The 16,345-nt window shown below is 43.5% G+C and overlaps 1 long non-coding RNA gene across 1 annotated transcript; it reads left to right on the forward strand.

The window, feature by feature from the left end:
* The first annotated feature begins 6,675 nt into the window (after positions 1-6,675).
* Positions 6,676-8,336, forward strand: LOC308467709. Its single transcript, XR_013981258.1, has 3 exons — positions 6,676-6,759; positions 7,518-7,627; positions 8,249-8,336. It is a non-coding gene; the product is annotated as an uncharacterized lncRNA (long non-coding RNA).
* The last annotated feature ends 8,009 nt before the right edge of the window (positions 8,337-16,345 follow it).

The following is a 16,345-nucleotide window of genomic DNA, read 5'->3' on the forward strand; positions in this document are numbered from 1 at the left end:
ATTAAAAGAACTGGCAGATGTGATCTCAGAACCACTGGCAGTCATCTTTGAGAATTCCTGGAGAACAGGCGAAGTCCCGGCAGACTGGAGGAGGGCAATTGTTGTCCCTATTTTCAAAAAGGGGAAAAGAGAGGACCCAAATAATTACCGCCCAGTCAGTCTGACATCAATACCAGGGAAGATTCTGGAGCAGATCATTAAGAAAACAGTCTGTGAGCACCTAGAAAGGAATGCTGTGATCACCAATAGTCAGCATGGATTTCTGAAAAATAAGTCATGTCAGACTAACCTGATCTCGTTTTTTGACAGAATTACAAGCCTGGTAGATGAAGGGAACTCAGTGGATATAGCCTACCTTGATTTCAGTAAGGCATTTGACAAGGTGCCCCATGATATTCTTGTAAAGAAGCTGGTAAAATGCGGTCTTGACTATGCTACCACTCAGTGGATTTGTAACTGGCTGACTGACCGAACCCAAAGGGTGCTCATCAATGGTTCCTCTTCATCCTGGAGAAGAGTGACTAGTGGGGTGCCACAGGGTTCTGTCTTGGGCCCAGTCTTATTCAACATCTTTATCAACGACTTGGATGATGGACTCAAGGGCATCCTGATCAAATTTGCGGATGACACCAAACTGGGAGGGGTGGCTAACACCCCAGAGGACAGGATCACACTTCAAAACGACCTTGACAGATTAGAAAACTGGGCCAAAACAAACAAGATGAATTTTAACAGGGAGAAATGTAAAGTATTGCACTTGGGCAAAAAAAATGAGAGGCACAAATACAAGATGGGTGACACCTGGCTTGAGAGCAGTACATGTGAAAAGGATCTAGGAGTCTTGGTTGACCACAAACTTGACATGAGCCAACAGTGTGACGCGGCAGTTAAAAAAGCCAATGCAATTCTGGGCCTCATCAATAGGAGTATAGCATCTAGATCAAGGGAAGTAATAGTGCCACTGTATTCTGCTCTGGTCAGACCTCACCTGGAGTACTGTGTCCAGTTCTGGGCACCACAATTCAAGAAGGACACTGACAAACTGGAACGTGTCCAGAGGAGGGCAACCAAAATGGTCAAAGGCCTGGAAACGATGCCTTATGAGGAACGGCTAAGGGAGCTGGGCATGTTTAGCCTGGAGAAGAGGAGGTTAAGGGGTGATATGATAGCCATGTTCAAATATATAAAAGGATGTCACATAGAGGAGGGAGAAAGGTTGTTTTCTGCTGCTCCAGAGAAGCGGACACGGAGCAATGGATCCAAACTACAAGAAAGAAGATTCCACCTAAACATTAGGAAGAACTTCCTGACAGTAAGAGCTGTTCGACAGTGGAATTTGCTGCCAAGGAGTGTGGTGGAGTCTCCTTCTTTGGAGGTCTTTAAGCAGAGGCTTGACAACCATATGTCAGGAGTGCTCTGATGGTGTTTCCTGCTTGGCAGGGGGTTGGACTCGATGGCCCTTGTGGTCTCTTCCAACTCTATGATTCTATGATTCTATGATTCTAAACTCCTTTTAAACTTCCACCAAATTAAAGTAAAGAAACAGTATTTTCCCTCTTAGTATCTTCTGTCTCTCTTCGCAGGCTATAATTGACAAGTCAGTAGTTTTAAAGTCGGTCACTGCCAATTGCGCAGAACTTTTTTAAAAACGAAAGTAAAGAGCTCTCGGAGTCTTCTCCCCCCGACGTTTCCCACCGACTCACTGATAAGACTGTTGATTTACTCTCCAAACCACTCTCCCCCTTTTCTCTATCTTTATAATCCTTATACTCCTTCTAGTCCTTTAAAAGGCAGTCAAATAAATTATCAGTTTAATCCGTTTGCATTGATTTACGGTTTTGTTCCGCTCTGAAGATTATTCTTGTGTGTAGTTTAAATTCCAGGCAAGGCTGACCTCCCTTTTTCCACCTTGCCCACCTCGAATTAGCTCTAATCCATAAATTTATATTTTAAAAAGTCCCAATTCGATTTCTTAATGTTTGAGAGCTGATCGCTTCTGTGTGCAAGCTCAGAGCTTCGCTCTTGAGGGATAGAAATGGCTTCCCGCTGTCCACTTATCTACCCCGCTGCTCTCGTCGCCTCCAAAAAAGAGGTTACTTGGCAGCCGGAGGATAAGCCCATGGACCGTGCCGGGACCCTGCCCCTTGAATATCCTTTCAAGGGTGTTTGGGGGGTTGCAGCGCTCTTGCAACACTCCCTTTTCCCCTCAAAAGCTGGATTCTGTCAGCACTGAGAAATCCTGCTTGCTTTCACTTCCGCGATCGCCGGAAGCCTGTAAGATTGTATTTTAAACCAATAAAGATGTATTAAAAACAAAACAAAACAAAAAAACAAAGGTTTGCCAGGATCCACGTGCAGGAACTGCTCCTCGGAGGCAAAGACCTTCTTTAAGCTTTCAAAGGCCTGCTGCGCCTCCTTTGTCCACAAAAACTTCTTCTTCCCACTGAGACAATCAGTGATGGGCGCCGACAGATGCGCAAAGTTCTTGATAAACTTTCGGTAGAAGTTGCTGAAGCCAAGGAACTGCTGCACATCCTTCTTTGCCTTGGGGTTTTTCCAGTCTAACACTGCCTTCACCTTCTCTGGATCCATGGCAAGCCCTCTATCTGACAGCTGGTACCCCAGGAACTCGACCTCCCGAGCATGAAACTGGCATTTCTCCAGCTTGACCCATAACTGATGCTCCTTTAGCTTCTCCAACACTTGCCGAACATCCCTCATGTGCTGTTCCTCATTCTCAGAAAAGATCAAGATGTCATCCAAAAAGCAAACGCAGTTCCGGTACAGTAGGGGACCCAGTACGTGGTGCATGAAGGCCTGGAAACACGGACTGCCGCCTTGTAATCCAAAGGGCATAACGAGATATTCAAATGCCCCAAGGGGGGGGGGGGTGAAAATGGTCATCTTCCATTCGTCTCCCTCGTGCACCCTGATGAGGTTGTACACTCCTCAGAGATCAAGCTTGGTAAAAATTCTGTGCCGCCTGACTCTCGCCACAACATCATCAATTCTGGGCATGGGGGAGGCCAGGGGTTCCATCAGACTGTTCACGATTCTGTAATTCACTACCAGATGGCGCTCTTCTGTCCCCCTCTTGTCCACAAAGAACACTGGACTACCCCGTACAAGGACTACCTTGTTTTCTGCACAAGATACACATTTCATGTGAAACTTACAGGGCTTCTGGTTCAAACCCTGAACCAACCCAGGCATCTTGGCCAGTGCCTGCCAAGACATGTGACCAAATTTTTGGTGCGCCTCGTGAATACATCCTGCATGAAGAACTTTGTTAGTTTGTGCAACACAACAAGATTCAACATTAGACACATCAACAGCATTGACATCATAAGTTATCAAGAACAAGCCAACTATAAACTTCACATGCAAAATGTCCTCTTTGCTCTTCCTGATGACACAGACGCTCTTCTTGAAGGAAATCTCAAAGCCTCGCCCAGTCAGCTGTGGGACGCTGAGGAAATTGTCTGCAGAATCTGGAACAAAAAGTACTTCGCTGATGGTTGTGTGCAGACTTGCCAGTTTCACTGTCCCGACTCCTGCAATTCTCAACGTCTTTCCATCAACCTGTTGAATTTCTCCATCTTGAGGTGTGAAGGAAATAAACAAGTGCTGATTCTTCATAAGGTGCCTCGTCGCTCCAGAATCCACGATAAATCTGCCTTTGGCCTTTGGAGAAGCAGTGCCAGCAAACAAAGCCTTGTTTTTCACTGGCCTGGGTTTCCCACCCCCCCCCCCTTCTGCTTCTGGGCATCTGCAGGCTTCTTCTTTCGTTTAGCTTCAGCCTTTGGGCAACATCTCTGAATATGACCTTGGTTTCCACAGTTCCAGCACTTCACAGCTGCCAATGCCTTGGCTCCCCCTGGAGGCTGGAATGCTGTCCCACACTGCTCCCCCTGAAGCGCACAAGCTGACTCAGCTGCATGCCTCCTATCATATTTGTTTTGCAAGTTACCAAAACTTTTGTAGCAGTGAGGTCCTGCGCAGGAAGAGTTGCCAGCTGGCTTGCCACAGCATGATAGCTCTCATCCAGGGAGTCCAGGATAAGGATTGCAAACAGAGACTCAGGCATATTGAAACCTCTATGAGTCAATTCCTGTCTGAGATGCTGCAAATGCAAAACGTGGGCTCTAAGGTCTTCCCCTGGCTCCAAACGCTTCCTGTGCAGCTTTCTGAAGTAAAGCAACACAGACCCAGCCTCTTGTCAGAGATGACAGGCCTGAAGCCCTTCCCACATCTCACGCGAGCTGGCCTTGCCAGCCAGGGTGATTAACTCTTCAGGAGCTACTGAGAGCAAAATTATTCCCATGGCTCTTGAATCCTGTGCCACCCGTTCATCTGTCAAAGGTGCTGGGAGGGTCCTCAGAAACAGTGTGCCACACACCAAGCCTTCTCATCTGGCCCTCGCAGTACCTTGCCCAGGTCTGATAGTTGTGGCCATTAAGCTTTGGGCACGGAGCCCCAACTGAGGCTTGTAAAAGATCCATTTCAGCTCTTTACTTCAGCCATAAGCCTTATTCCCTTCAAAGGCTTCTTATCTTTGGCAGTCGTAAATTACGAGGCCTGCTTGCTCTCTGCTGGCCTAATTAGTTGGCTCGGACTTCAAAGACTCTCTGCCGCGGCACAGAAAACCTCGCTTTTCCACATACCTCTCGCAGTCTTCAGCAGTCTTACTCTCCTGTAAGCGCCGTGAATCTGGGCCCATAACCTATTGTTGGGATACTACCAGGGAGACGGAGGCATCAGGAAGGCCCCCAGTCGTCTCCGGACGATCACCAGTCTCCCGTGGAACAGCATCAGTCAATTAGTGACACGAGCCTCAGAGACATTCCAAGGCCCGTGCAGAGTCTCCACAATGAAAGGATGCAGACAGAAGAGCGTATTTACAGCTTTATTCAACGTAGTTCAGAACAAAGGAAAAACATGACTGCTTGCCTCCGTGTCCAGGAAAACAGCCGGAATAAAAGCTATATGCAAAACGGAAGTTCCCAGCGAGCAGTGCTGGGAGTAAACAGGCATGTGATACACAACAATCATGCCTGACCCTTTTAAGGTGGAACGGAACTATCCTAACACAGTGTACCACACTGCAAGCTTTCACAGTTGACCCTCGCAGTACCTTGCCCAGGTCTGATAATTGTGTCCATTAAGACGTGGACACAGGGTCCCATCTGACGTTGCCTGTAAGAGATCCATTCCTGCTTTTTACTATAGCCAGGAACTGAATTCTCTTCACAGTCGCTTTATCTAAGCAAGTCATAAATCACGCGGCCTGCTTCTCTCCAGCCTTAATTGCTTGGCTCGGACATCAAAAGCCCTCTAGCCTTGGCCAGGAATGCTTGGCTCCACATACCTCTCTCCATGCTGGGTCGACACAGCAGTCATCAGCAGCCTTACTCTCGTGTAAGCACTGTGGATCTGGGCCCATAACCCTATTGTTGGGATGTGTCCAAGGGATCGGGGGCAATTTGCAGGCCCCCAGCTGGCTCTGGCCCACTGGCTGGTAGCCGGGCAATCTCTGGTCCTTCGCTCAGCATCAAGCAGCGACCCACAGCTTCAGAAGCCTTCAGAAGCTGGAGCACGCTCTAATCAGCAGAGTAAATAACACACAACAGAAGTGGCAGATAGAGGCTGTGTAAAGCATATTTACAAGCAGTTTATTTAGCATACAGCAGGACAAAGGAAAAACATGTCTTCTCCCTTTCGTGTCCAAGAGCAAGCAGCATAAGCAAAAGCTATACACAAACGGAAGTTCCCAGCAAGCTGTGCTGGAGTGTAAACAGACATGTGACATACAAAAATTCCACATGTGTGTAAAGGTGGAACGGGATATTGTAACAAACCTGTCTCTCCCATATTGGTCTCTACAGTCATAGCAGGCACTGTAACCTTCCAAAAGTTTGACTTCACCCACAAAGGCACACTCCCCTATTGTCTCCTAAGACAGATGAATGCCAACACAAGCTTTTGGGGACTCATGCTCACTTCATCACATAGGTGAACTGAAATCTTAGTATACATGTTTGTAAGGGAGAAAATTGTAATTTGGAAGTTGTATGGAAAAACCTTTCCCCTTATTTTTTGCCTCTCATTACCATTCAAACCCTGCCTTACAATTTTCTCCTTTATTCACTTGCCAACTTTCACTTCATTAACCTTCAACAAGATGCTTTAATTCTAGCTATTAAAAAATGACAACAAAATATTACGAAGAATTAAATCAGGGTGGGACCCATAAGTACTTAACTTTGCTTGGCAAGTGCACTCTGTTTCTGGTGAGTATAAGCATGCCCTCTTTCACTTTAAAGGACGATGTCTAATTATTTTGGCTTTGGCTTTGGCTAGATAAACCTTGTGCGCACTCTGGGAGAGGCGAGAAGTAAGATAGCCCAACACAAGCTCCCACAGATCCCAGGAACAATTCCGGTGGTGAGGGATGTGGAAACCTGCTCAGGCAATGGGTTTTTATCACATCGTCAGCAGATGTGGGTTGGCTAAATGTGGCCTCTCTACTTGACCCTTGGAACTTTTTCCAGGCCACTCCCCTCACTCACCCTTACTTCAAATCCCAAGTGTTTTGACCTGACTGGAATGTGTTCTTGAACTCTAATAATGTCTCTTGCTTCAAGTTTCTCCCACTCTGTTTCTATTCCAGAGAGGCTGCAACACTGGCATTTTTAAAGGCTCAAGAAAGTGAAAATGTTATTGCTGCCCGGGAAGTCCGAGGCCTTGCTGAAGTCATAAGTAAATGTTTACCAATTTAATTCTGGCACCATAATCAGTGTTTTTAGCAAATGTGGTATCTTTCATTTATGCAGACTACCAGCTATACTACTGCAAAGTACTCTGCTTGGGGCTTCCTTTGAAGACAGCTCAGTAACTGCAGCCAGTGCAGAACACCACTCCTCAGTTTTTGCCCAATACCTTGCCAGTTGCACTGGTAGCCACTGCATTCTCACACTCAGTTCAACCTGATGGTGATAGTCTTTAAAACCCAAAATTGTTTTGCCGATAGTAACACCTTGAACTTAGGCTGTTACCAAATGGGCCACCAGTGCAGTTATCTGAGCAGAAGTGTTATATGCTGACAGGGCCTCCTGTCAACAAACATACTGCAGCATTCTGCACTAACTTTAGTTTCAAACCCACACAGAGTTGACTGCAGTAATCCAATCTTGAAGTCACCAATGCCTGAACTCTTGTGGTCAAGCCGCCCACCCCCCTCTTTTTATTGTCTGTAAGCCACTTTTATTTAAGTAACTGTAACAAAACATATAAGAATGAGTAACTATGAACTTGTGCATAAAACTGAAGACGGAACTAAAATGTGGCAGGCTTCTTTAGCAGCATGGGAATGTCAGCTAACCCAGTGGTTTTGTAAAAACAGCAACAACACATTACTATTTTTTAATGTAGAAGGGATTGTAATCTCTCTCTGTATGCTAGCCTGGCATGAGTTCTACAGCTGTGCATACAGTCTAATCTCTCTCCCTCCCTCCCAGTTCCTGAGAATAAAAACAGTGACATTGTGGAACGTATCTCAGAGAGCAGGAGGTGCCGTTATGAAGAGATGGTGGTGACGCTACGGCAGGAAGTGGCATGCGTTGGGAAGGTAGGCAGCCCTCTTCACTACTTTAGTGCATCACTATTGATAGTACTAGGGATGGGATAATCTGTCCATTTGCAATGTGAAGCCAATGTGGTGTAGTGGCTTGAGTGCTGGCCTAGGACCTGGAAGACTAGGGTTCAAATTTATCCACTTGGCCATGGAGGTCTCTGAGTGACCTTGGGCCAGCCACTCACTCTCAGCGTATCGTAACTCACAGGGTTGTTGCAGTGAAGATAAAATGGGGAGGAGGAGAACCATGTACACCACATTGAGCTTCTTGGAGGAAAGGTGGGATGTAAATGTAATAAAGAAATAAAGCTCAGTTCTCTCCGTTTCTCATTTCTTCCTATCTTAAATTCAGTTTTCCACTTTTTGCAACAATTTGTGAGTTTTTGCTTTAAATCCTCATGAAAATATGTTACTGCTTTAGTACAGATCTCTCTAAATGTTTTGTGTTCAGTTTTGACTGTATAGTTTTATGCAAGAAATTCCCCCTTATGTGCATTTTCATTTTATTTTTCACTTATGTGACACATTTTTCTAATACATATATATTGATGCACTTTGGCAAGTGTTACCCATCAGATGGCAAGTGTTACCCATCAGATCATCTTCTCTGTTCAGGAAATGGAGGTGTGTTTCTTGGAGCCTGGGAAGCTATTTCTGACCAAGCTGTCAGAATCCGATCACACCATTGAGTCCCTTTTCCAAGTTTCTTTTTTTTAATATATTTTTTTAATTTCCAATAAAAAAGAATTTTTAGTCATACATTTTCAATACAATCACAAATACATATTTTTGACTTCCATCAGTTCATCCGTGAATCCTCCGTGTTCTCGTCTTTATACTGCAAGTTCAAAATTTGTCATTGTCTTTTATCTTAAAATCCACCTACTCCCCCTCTTCCCTTTTTTACAATGTTTCTATACATATTTCTTCACAAAGGTTCCTGTAAACCCACAAACGTTATTTGTTCATCACATATGCTTTTCATATAATCCACAAATTTACTCCAGTCCTCAGTGAACTTGTGATCTCGTTGGTTTCGGACTTTCCCTGTTAATTTATCTAGTTCTGCGTAGTCTGTTAATTTCATCCTCCACTCTTCTATAGATGGTAGTTCCTCCTGTTTCCATTTTTGGGCCAGTAGTATCCTTGCTGCCGTCACTGCATATAGAAATAATTTCTGATCTTTTCTATTTATTTCATTTCCAACTATGCCTAACAAGAAAGCTTCTGGTTTTTTAGCAAATGTATATTTCAACATCTTTTTCAACTCATTATATATCTGTTCCCAGAATACTTTAACCTTATTACACTCCCACCACATATGGTAAAATATTCCTTCTTTTTCTTTACATTTCCAACATTTATTACTTACTTTATACATTTTTGCTAGTTTTACTGGAGTGATATACCATCTATAAACCATCTTCATCACATTTTCTTTCAGTGCAGTACAGGCTGTAAATTTTATCCTTTCATTCCATAATTTATTCCACTCATCAAATTGTATATTATACCCCAAATCCCTGGCCCATTGAATCATTACTGATTTTACCTCTTCATCTTTAGTATGCCATTCTAGCAACAATTTATACATTTTTGACAGGTTTTTAATTTCATTACTCACTATTTCTTTTTGAAACTTTGACTCTTTTTCCGAAAAGCCTCTCTCTTTTAACTCTTTTTTAAACATTTCATTAATCTGATAGTAATGCAACCAATCATTAACATATTCCTTGACTTCCTCATATGGTTTTAACTTCCATTTTCCCTCTTCTTTAATAATCAAATCCCCATAAGTTATCCACCCCCCTTTCATGTTAATTTTTTCCACACTCATAACTTCTAAAGGTGATAACCAATGCGGTATTTTTGCTTCTAATAGGGTTTTATACCTATCCCATACTTCTATCAGAGATCTTCGAAATATGTGGCTTGCAAAACCTTTATGAACTTTTTTCTTATCATACCATAAATAAGCGTGCCATCCAAATCTATTATCAAATCCTTCCAAGTCCAACAATTCCGCATTTTCTAATTTCACCCACTCCTTTAACCAACAGAGGCAAGATGCTTCGTAATATAATTTCAAGTCCGGCAGGGCGAAGCCTCCTCTTTCTTTCGCATCTGTCAACAATTTAAATTTTATTCTAGGCTTCTTGCCCTGCCAGATATATCTTGAAATTATTTTTTGCCAATCTTTAAATATAGTTGCCCCTTTTATAACCAGAATTGTCTGGAATAAAAATAACATTTTCGGCAAAACACTCATCTTTATCGTTGACATTCTTCCCCAGAATGATAATTTCATCCTTCCCCACACCTCTAGATCTCTTTTAATTCCATTCCACATTGGTATATAATTATTTTGAAATAAATCAATATTTTTGGGGGTCACCCAAATTCCCAAGTATTTAACTTTTTTCACCACTTCAATCTCAGTCTGTTGTTGCATTATTTCTATCATATCTTGATCCATATTTTTAACAATCATTTTCGTTTTCTTTCTATTCAAAATAAAACCTGCCATTTTACCAAATTGTTCTATTTCCTCTAGTACTTCTTTGGTACTTTTTAACGGTTCCTCCACTGTTAAAACCAAATCATCAGCAAATGCTTTGACTTTGTATTCATTTCGACCAACTGTAACTCCCTTAATTTTTTCATTTTTCCTTACTGATCTTAGGAGAACCTCCAGTACCATGATGAAAAGTAGTGGTGACAGAGGACAACCCTGTCTTGTGCCTTTAGCTATTTTAATCTTTTCTGTTAGCACATTATTTACTATCAACTTTGCTGTTTGTTCTGTATATATCGCTTTGATACCATTGAAAATCCCTTGACCTAAGTCCATCATCTCTAAATTCTTCAACATAAATTCCCAAGATATATTATCAAAGGCCTTTTCAGCGTCCACAAATATTAGCATAGCTTGTTTATCATTCCTGGCAGTCAGATATTCCACAATGTCTATTATATTTCTTATATTATCTTTCATCTGTCTGCCAGGTAGAAAACCTGCTTGATCTTTATGAATATAGTCTTGCAATATTTTTTCCAACTGAGGCAAGGAAGAAGGGCTACCCCTATGCTATCCATATAATCAGTTATCAGTAATCAATATATTCATATATGCTTACACATAATCAAGGCTTACAGTATTTTACAATCCATTTTGAATCAAAGGGAAGCTGTGCCTTAGCTAACTGCAAACTGCTTGAAACAGCAAAGTTAGGAGCCGACCTTTCCCCTACAAACATCCGTGTACCCTGGACAAGGGGAAGATGTGAATCAGAGATACTGGTACAAAATCCCCTCAGATACAGGCTAAATTAATCCACAGAACAGGAAGAGCAAAACCACAAAATCTCCAAACTCCCTGTCCTGTCATAACTAGGGGAGAGGTTAGACAGAGCGTCACTGCAAACATCGGAAAGCAGAACTAGAACTCCGTGCTTGACCAGTGCTTGACCAGGAGCTGGTAGCGTGGCAAGGAGCTTGCTAACTGGCTAATTTTCACTGACAATATCGTGACTGCCTCATGGTTGTCTCATGATCTATGATTTGCTGTGATCTGCTCAGGTATAAGACCTCTGGATTTCTGTCAATCGGGGTCCCAGTTCCTTTTGGAAGAGATTCCAAACTGGGTCCTTATTGCCCGGCAATAAACTTCACCTTCTTATTCTCCATTGCTGAGTCTGCCTGATCCTTATTTAACACCAAGCGAGTACCTGCTTACGTTCACGTGCTTCACAACCTTTTCGCTAATATGCTTGCAAATATTTTATAATCGTTGTTCAATAAAGATATTGGCCTATAATTTTTAACTTGTGTCAAATCTGAGTCTTGTTTAGGAATGAATGCAATAAAAGCATCTTTCCAAGTGTCAGGGATTTCTCTTTCCTTCAAAATGTTGTTCATAACTTCTCTTAAAGGCCCAAGTAAGATATGTCTCATTTCCTTATAATATCTTGCCGTAAGTCCATCTGGTCCTGGAGTTTTTCCTCTTTTCAACTCTTTAATTGCTTTATCAATCTCATCATTTTCAATTGGGGTATTCAGTTGGTCTTTTCTATCAGTCAGGATCTTCTGCACCTCTTTCATCCTTAAAAATTCTTCAATTTTTTTATTATTGCTCTTCTCCTTTTTTTATATAAGTTCCTATAAAAATCCACAAATCCTCTTCTGATATCTTTCAGATTCTCTATTTCCTTTCCTTCTACGATGATCCTATTGATTGTGTTTTGTTCCTTCCTTTTCTTAATCTGCCAGGCCAATAATTTCCCTGATTTATTTGCAAATTCAAAGTTTTTTTGTTTCATCCTCTTTATATTCCATTCTACTTCTTTATTAATTATCATTGCAAATTGTGATTGTAGAATCTTTGTATTTTATCACATTGTTTGGCCTTTTAATTAATTTTTTCTCATTTTCCATTATCTGCTTTAAAATCTCTTTCTTTCCCTTTTCTCTATATTTATTCTTGATCGAATTCTGTTGAATAAAGAAGCCCCTCATTACAGCTTTACTTGTGTCCCATACAGTACTCATTTTTGTACCTTTGTTACAATTGTTTACAAAGTAGTCTGTTAAGTTTTTTTGGGCTTTCTCCACAATCTTTTGGTCATCAAGAAGATATTCATTCAATCTCCATCTAAAATATTTTTCCTTGAATCCTTTCATTACAAACTTTAATGCACTATGATCCGAAAGTACCTTTGGTTGAATTTCAATCTCTAAAATTCTTGGCGTAAGTTCATTGGAGATCCACACCTGATCAATTCTTGACATTGATTCATTTGATTCTGAGTGAAATGTGAATTGGTTTTCTAAAGGATGTCTTAGTCTCCAAATATCTATTAAATTACAGTTCTCTGTTAAAGAAAAAAAACGTTTTTTGGTAGTTTCCCTTCTCTTGTCAATCCTTTTGCTCTCAGCCTATCCATTTCCATTGAAACCACTCCATTCATATCACCCATTATTATAATCTTTCGATCCATCTGCTCAAATAGTTTTTCTTCCAAAGTCTTAAAAAATTCAGTCTTATTTCCATCTGGTGCGTAGATCCCGACTATTATCAACTTTTCTCCTTGCCAGATGATCCGGACTGCAATAATTCTTCCTTCTTCATCCTTGAATAGTAGCTGAGCTTCAATTTTGTTTTTTATATACAGTACCAACCCTCTCTTCTTGCTCCTATCTGAAGAAATAAATTCATTTCCTAGTTTTTTATTAATTAGAATTTTTCTATGTTTTCTTGCCATGTGGGTTTCTTGTAAACAGATAATGTCCAAATTTTTCTTCTTTAAGAATTGTGCAATTTTACTGTGTTTATTTTTCTCGTTTATCCCGTTAATATTCCATGACCATAATTTCAACTCCATTTTTCAACCTTTTTAATAAGAATTTTATAAAAATTACTCTATAAACAATCTCCTTCTTCTTCCTTTTCCTCTTCTTCTTGACTTTTCCTGTTATCCTCTTCCTCCTCCTCTAATTCCCCCTCTCCAATGTCTGTTCCTAAGTCAACTCCTGCACCTGCACCTGCACCTGCACCCGCTCCCGCACCTCTCACCTCCTCCTCCCGTCTCTCAAGCTCCTTGTATCTTCTCAAAAATTTCAATGTTTCCTCTGGACTTGTGTGCTTATGTTTCTTTCCTTTATACGTAAAGGCTAGCCCTTCAGGGAATTCCCATCTGAAATCAATCTGATTCTTCCTTAAGCGGACCATCGGCTGTGGGGAGGACTGCAGGGCCTGCTCCCTTCCAGGGCCTTTCTAACTGGCCCAGGGGGCGTGGCCCAGGCCCTCTCTCCCAGCTATAAAGGGACTCCTGCTGCGGTGAGGCCTCGGACCATCGGCTGTGGGGAGGACTGCAGGGCCTGCTCCCTTCCAAGGCCTTTTCCAGCTGGCCCAGTGGGCATGGCCCAGGCCCTCTCTCCCAGCTATAAAGGAACTCCTGCTGCAGTGGATATTTGGTTGGGGATTAATTTTAGTATAATTGTTCTGTTTTTGTTTTTTGTTGTTTTATTGGTTCTGTATAGTTTGTGTTTTGTTTTTAAGGGGCGGAATCAGGGCTGCCTGGGAGTGGGGCCCCAGCCAATACGATGGCTGAGACAAGTTCCACGGGGGGGGGGGAGCACTGGGACATCCGATCTTGGTGATCATGGGCAGGAGGAGGAGTTACGCTAAGACCAGACCATGTCATTACCGAGGAGGCAGGTTTAGTCGTTGTTTGAGGACTATCCTTGCCTCCGGGTCTGGCCTTGACCGGATGGATACTGGAATCAACAGGGGAAACCCACATGACCTGAAGGTGTTGCTGTGTAATGCCAGGTCAATTATGAATAAAACCACTGCCATCCATGACCTGATTGTGGGTGGAGGATTTGACCTGGCATGTGTGATAGAGACCTGTTTGGAGGAAGCAGATGTGCCTGTCCTTGCTGCTGCTTGCCCACCAGGTTTCTCTTACGCACAGCAACCCAGGTTATGTGGGCGGGGAGGGGGGGTTGCAGTGATTTTTAGGAAGTCATTAGCTTGCACCAGGCGTCCTACTGGGAAGACCCAGTTTTCTGAGTGCATGTTCTGGAAGTTGGGCAATAGGGGCAGTACAGGATTCCTTTTGGTGTACCGACCTCCCCGCTGCACCAAGGATTCCCTGTCCGAGCTGCTTCAGGTCGTGGCGGACGTTCTCCTGGAGACACCTAGTTTGGTCGTCCTAGGGGATTTTCACATCCATGCCGACACGACCTTACAAAGGGGCCGCTTGGGACTTCGTGGAAAGTATGGCCTCCATGGAGCTGTCCCTGAATAAGTTTGGCCCAACTCATAGTCATGGACATGCCTTAGACCTGGTATTCACCTCTAGTGACGTGGGTGATCTGACACTAAGTAAAAGTGAAACAAAAGAAGTGCCATGGTCAGATCACTTCTTGGTGCAACTGGACTTCTCCGCGACCCTTCCCCTCTGCAGGGAGGTGGGACCAATTCGGATGGTCCGCCCCCGCCACTTAATGGATCCAAATGGTTTCCAGAGAGTGGTAGGGGATGCTTGATCCCATGTTGATGGCCTTTCAGCCGATTCCCTGGTGGCCCGCTGGAATGCGGAGTTAACCAGGGCTATCGACTGTCTGGCTCCGAAGCGCCCTCTCCGATTGCATGGAGCCCGGACAGCCCCGTGGTTTTCTTCGGAGCTGAGGGTGATGAAACAATCGCTGAGACGGCTAGAGCGTCAGTGGCAGAAAACTAACTCCGAATCTGACCGGACACAGGTTAGAGCTCAACGTTGAGCCTACCAAGTGGCGATAGCAACGGCGAAGAAGACTTTCTTCACCGCCTCTATTGCATCTGCAGAAACTAGTAGCAGGAGACTCTTTCAGGTGGTCCGTAATTTAACGGAACCACCTTTACCACCGGGGCCTTGTAAAGACCCCAAGATCTCCTACAATGCTTTTGCAAAGTTTTTTGCAGATAAAATCACTCATATTCGGAAGGAGCTAGACACCACCGTGGGAGCAGGGCTGGGGCGGGAGAGTGCTAGAGCCCTGTCTGGTCAAGTTGCATGGAATCAATTTCAATCCATTACCCCCGAGGATGTGGACAGGCTGCTTGGACGCATGAAACCAACCACCTGTCTCCTTGATCCTTGCCCATCCTGGCTAATAAAAGCAAGCCGGGAAGGGCTGGGCGATGGGCTCTGCGGGGTGGTGAATGCTTCCCTCTGTGAGGGAACATTCCCAGATCCTCTGAAAGAGGCGGTCATTAAACCGCTTCTTAAAAAACCATCTTTAGACCCGGCCAGTATGGCCAACTATCGCCCAGTCTCAAATCTTCCATTCTTGGGCAAGGTGATTGAGCGCGTGGTTGCTGAACAACTCCAGGCACGCCTGGAGGATGCAGACCATTTGGATCCCTTCCAATCGGGATTCAGGCCGATTCATCATGGGACTGAAACTGCCTTGGTCGCACTGGTTGATGATCTCCGGCGAGCTAGGGACAAAGGTGGGAGCTATTTCCTGGTTCTGCTGGATCTCTCAGCGGCCTTTGATACAATCGACCATAACATCCTTCTGGACCGTCTAGAGGGGCTGGGAGCTGGGGGCACTGTTATACAGTGGTTCCGCTCCTTCCTCCTGGGCCGTGTTCAGAAAGTGGTGGTGGGAGATGAGTGTTCAGACCCCTGGGCCCTCACTTGTGGGGTGCCTCAGGGTTCCATCCTCTCCCCCATGCTTTTTAACATCTATATGAAGCCGCTGGGAGAGATCATCAGGGGGTTTGGACTGGGTGTGTTGGGTTGAAATAAACGACAGACGAATGCCAAGGTGTCATACGGGAGGCATCTCTCGAGCAAGTCTCGGAGAGTCCCTTTTATTGAATCTTACAGCATTTGCCACATATGTGCTTATTGCTGATTGGTTAACACAAGTACAAAGCAAAGTTTACATTAATCACCAATAGATTAAAGGTTGGGAAAGGGAGCACAGAACTAGACAGGCATGAAACCTCCTAATTAAATTATAACTAGTGATTGATATAGCAAGACTAAAATAATTACTAATGATTGATCATAACATGAAAGAATATAATAATCGTGTTCCGTAGATGTGGTCAACTATGCATTAAGAACAGGTCAGAGTATAATGTTTTCATGAACTCAATATGAACTGAACATTCTAGGGAGATGAGGGAATGTCTTGGTATTTAGAACGGGTTGT

Source organism: Podarcis pityusensis, assembly GCF_964106645.2.
Source record: "Podarcis pityusensis genome assembly, chromosome: W".
Taxonomy (NCBI): Eukaryota; Metazoa; Chordata; class Lepidosauria; order Squamata; family Lacertidae; genus Podarcis; species Podarcis pityusensis.